The 5,000-nt window shown below is 36.6% G+C and overlaps 1 long non-coding RNA gene across 1 annotated transcript in view; it reads left to right on the forward strand.

Moving 5' to 3' along the window:
* Window positions 1–2,168, forward strand: part of LOC138015963 (uncharacterized) — a 4,128-nt gene extending 1,960 nt beyond the window's left edge. The window contains exons 2-3 of the long non-coding RNA XR_011125678.1: window positions 133–809; window positions 1,537–2,168. This is a non-coding gene — a long non-coding RNA (uncharacterized lncRNA). The remainder of the gene's footprint in view (window positions 1–132; window positions 810–1,536) is intronic.
* The last annotated feature ends 2,832 nt before the right edge of the window (window positions 2,169–5,000 follow it).

Consider the following 5,000-nt stretch of genomic DNA (forward strand, 5'->3'; position numbering starts at 1 on the left):
GATGAAATTCTTGTGACATCTTTTATCTGTAAGTAGCGGTAATAATTTTTGTTTGGAAATGTGACTGAGATTATGAATTATTTTTTCCAAGAAAACTGAAACGTTTCACTATATTTATTTGTTGATTAACAGTTCAAATTGGAGGTGGGTACAGCTGGGAACTGGTTCATTAAAAGATTGCTGGGAAGTTTGGACAAAGAGTTGGTTACAGAAAGTGCTGAGGCTAGGCAAGAAGATGCCTTCTTCTTGCAACATACAGTACATACCACGGGTTTTGCTAAAAGCATGCCCGCGGCCCGGCGGCCCACACAGTTTTGTTGTCCAGCGGTAAATCCACGCGCATGCTCAGATTTTCATCGGGTTTGGGCGCGTACATGAAAGACGGTGAGTTTGAATTCGTTTACCATTTTAATAATCATTTCAATCCTTTTCGATCCTTTCTTTCGTTGCATGTTGCTACGTGAAAAATGTTGTCATTCTCTGTTGTTTCGTCTGTTTACAACAACAAACAGAAACAAGGATTCAAATGATTAAAATGGTAAACGAATTCAAACTCACCGTCGTCCATTTTGCACTTCCAAACCCGATGCAGATCTGTGCATGTGCGTGGATTTACCGCTGGACAGAAAAAGTGTGGAAAATGAGGACTGGGCTACCGGGCCTCCGGGCCTTCGCGGGCCGTGGGCCGCTGGGCCGTGACGGGCCGCGGGCCGCTGGGCCGCGGGCCTGCTTTTAGCAAAACCCTACATACCACTACATGTATCATCTATGGAAGAGGAGTTGGAGGAAACCCTCAGATAAAAGAAAAGGTTGGTGCAATGAAAAAATTCCTTTGAAGCATGTTTCTGTAAAAAACCCGTAATGCAGTCAAACAGCTGAAAGTCTGAAAGACTTAGAAGCTGATTGTTGCTTTTAAACAACTGATGCATATAGATATTTACAAATAACTCACATAAATTACACTTTAACAACTAATTCTTGACAGTCACTGCAATAAAATAATTATAAAGCACTGTCTGAGTTACAGGCCTGTGTACGTATAGACTAGTAATGCCGAGCGATTAGCGGAAGATGATGCTGCAGTTTCATTTATCCATTGTCTCACCCAATATCTGCTTTCAGTTTAAAATTTGAACTACTGTTAAATGAGATAATTCTAAATACGTCATCACACATAATTTTTTTGGAAAAGTGTTGAAGACAAAGAAAGCATCTGGCAATATATTTTCAAGATTTGTTCCATGAGTTCCACCACTATATGTGTACTTTTATCATTATGACAAAATTAATTTGATAGTTAACTGAGTTACTCAATGAATCAAGAACAATGTTACAGATATAATCTCATGCAAGTACCGGTATTACATGTGGTTCCATTTATTTGGTGCACCAAAATTGGTGGCTGGTGTCTTTTGTTTCTCAGGATTAGGGATGTATTAGATTTGTGCTTTCTTCCTATTTTGTTAGAATATTGTCAAATGATCTTAATTTTGGAAGGGGTGATACTAATCATTATTCTCTTTAATTACTTTTAAGGATGATGAGTCAATCAATGGAGAGGTTCTAAAAACAACATTTGCAAGGATTGTTGCTTCTGGCACACTAATTGAACTAGAGACATTTACCTTGTGGCAGAAAGCAAGGTTTTGTTAAAACTCTTATTCGCTGTAATTGTTTTGCTGGGAGCATACTTAATTATCAGCTTAATCTCAGGGGTTTTTTTTTCTTCTTTTTGGAAACAAAAAGAGTTTTTACTTTTTTCTTAATGTAAATTATCTGCCTAAGTTCTGTGTTTTTTTTTTTTCTTTTTGAAAACAATTCTGTTGGAGAAAAAAAGAACACATTGGTAAAGGTCAACGATGGCAAAATTTTTGCATCAGTTATCATAAGGCATGTTCCATTTTTTTACGTTTGACTTCTCTCTGTAAGACTGACTTGTATTACATGTACATAAAACCCATTTTGTTATACTGAGTCACATTTATCCAAGTATGTTGTTTGCTTTAGTTTTTGTAATTGAAGTTATTTTGAAGCCATTCATTGTTGCAATCTGTAATCAAAACACAAACCACTCAATGTATCTTTGTTTAAGGCAAGAACACATACAGCTGATTGCCATTTTATTATTGCCCGAATAATTAGAATAAAGATAGCTTTGATTTTTGTGATGTATTTGTATGTGTATACAGATTGTATTTATCATGCATATCGATGTGCATTCTTTGCAATCTTATGATTAAAATTACCAGTATTAGATGCTTCATTGTAAACCTGGTCTTTTCTTTACATAATATTTAAAAAAAATGAACTTTTCATGGTTTTATGAGAAATCTGACTATAAATGAAGGTACAGTAGATCTAGTGAGGGTGAATGTGTTCTGTAGAGAGAGTAAATATTACTCTGACAAGGGCAGTAAAGTATAAGAGGGTAAATTTTACTCTTGAAAAGGAGTGGTTTTGTACCTTTTTGTCTCACCCCAGTTTTGGAGTTAATTTAACTCTGTCAAGGGTAAATTGAACTCCATTTAAAGAGTTCAATTCACTCCAATAGAAGGATAAAATTTACCCTTGTATTGGAGTGAATTTTACACCACAGGAGGGGTAAACAATACTGGAGTAAATTTTTACCCCAACAAAGAGTAAAAGATATAGGAGTACATTTTACTCCAAAAACGGAGTAAGCAATACCGGAGTGAATTTTACTCCAAAAATGGAGTGGTTTTGTACCTTTTTTTTAAACTCCCTTTTTGGAGTTAAATCTACTCCTTGAAAATAACAGTGTAACACTCCCCGTATTGCCGGGCCCGAGTGACATTTCACAATAATGTTAAAACTGTATAAATGTTGGCCTTATAATTAATTTCCTCTGGAAAAATGGATGAAGCAAAGCGAGGTTGTATGTGGGCTGAGTTTTAGTCGATCTCAATCTGACTCCGAGGTTTTTTCCTCTGGGTGCTCCGGTTTTCCTCCTCCTCAAAATCGACTCTAGATCATTAGGGAGCTTACGAAACGACGACGCCGACGGCAACGAAGATGCTTCAAAACAATAGGTTTAGTGAGCAAAAACAATGGCTCTACACGCTCTGTACGTGCGTTTTACATTTTGGTACATTTCTTTGCCGTCATCTCCTAAATGACGACGTGAAATGACCAAATTCAAGGTTCTGTGGAGGACGTTAGCACATGACGATAAATTTTCAGTTCACTCTCTACGCTTGCAAGCCACTGATACCAGTTTAATTCCTCGACAGTTACTACACATTTTTAACGCAAAACGACATGAAATAGCTTCGTAGTGATACGAATAACGCGAAATTGTATTTTTAAATGAAGTCCTCGTAGCCGTCGTCGTCCTTGTTTCGTAAGCTCCCTAATAACAACTGGGCGGATACCCTCGTATAGGGATAACCTCTGGTATCTCTCCCTTTCCTTGTATTGAATGAATAAAGTTATTATTATTATTATTATTATTATTATTATTATTATTATTATTATTATTATTATTATTATTGTTATTATTATTAGTCTTAGTATTATTATTATTATACTGGTTTTCTGCATTTCTATTAGTTAATGTAGATTTCCTCGTTGGTGGATTACTTCCGTTCGTGGATTACGGAACAATCCACTTTTGGGTAAACTCGTGTGGGAGGCTAGTAGACTACCCCGTCTTGACTAGACGAAGCAATGGTGTCCTTCGGTCGCACTACATTTGATCTGAATGTTGTATTGGACTTCAAGACGTCTCGAATGCCCCGTTGTTGAAGGCAGATTACCGCGTTAGAAACCAGAAAAGACAAGGCGATAACATACCCACCAACCAATTGTTGGCAGTTGTCCATACCATACCGCATTCGACCTCATTCGAACTTCCCCTTCCTTTCGATGCACTGGTCCTGGAAGAGAGTCATGACTCTCTTCAAATTCACACCGGAAAATTGAACTGTCGAAGTGCAGAATCTCTTCGTTACGCTGAAAGCAACTTGTACGACAGTCGCTGCAGCTATGTCCGCGAACATTGATATATTCTATTCTCCTGCAAACTCATGCTCCTCCGAAATCGATCGAGTCGAAGTTTTTGATATTTTCTCGAACGTGATCCCCACCTATAGTCAAGCCCATCCGGCTGAAAGCTGCTGGTTATTCGCCAGTGAGTTGAGCGAGAAGTCAGTTGTTTGACTTTAGACTGGAAAAAAAAGGAAAGGAAAGAAACTTTATTTAAGTGTATAATATATAAAAAGGTTCCTAAAAAAAGATTCCTTAGAACGGCAAACAAAAATTTTGGTCGACTTTTTTCGATTTTCTTTTACTTTTCTTGAAGGAACATGATTTTTTGCCCTTCTTTCATGTCAAGAGAAAATAAAAACCTCATTTCTTGCCCAAATCCCCAGCGTGTTGCCTCTAGGGCGTGAAATAATGCCCTTGTTATCGCTATTTCTTAACAATCATGGAAAATGACAGGTGTTTTCTTTGAAGATGGGCATTTTTATTAAAATCTCTGCCGTGCGTAATACTTCGAATCAGTTATTCTTTGGTATGCTATGTGTGGTATATACTAAGACAATAACAACTGAATATTTGAAATCTTTTAAAATCACTTTCACTTTGGTAAATCATAATTCTTAAACATGAAATTGAGATGTCTCCCAAAGTTCGACAATGTTTATCCTACGTTTACTTCCAGTCATTTACAATTTTCAAGATAATGCAAAGGCAACTTTTTTAAAATCAGCTTACATGAATTTTCATTCTCCAGCTTTAATACTCTCATATTAAGTTGAGATAAGTTATGCCTTCATTTCCAAATCGCCTTAAACCAGTTTGAAACGCACTGATTTTGTTTGATTCTCTGTATTAAAATCCGTGAGGTATTCTCCTTTTTCAACCCTTTATAGTTAACGAAATCCCACAGCTATTTATTTGTTTTATGCAATGAGCTTAAATTATTAAAAAGACCCTCTTGGCTAGCCATTATTATCCGTTTCATCAAAACTAAAACA

This window comes from Montipora capricornis, chromosome 9 (genome assembly GCF_036669925.1).
Source record: "Montipora capricornis isolate CH-2021 chromosome 9, ASM3666992v2, whole genome shotgun sequence".
NCBI lineage: Eukaryota > Metazoa > Cnidaria > Anthozoa > Scleractinia > Acroporidae > Montipora > Montipora capricornis.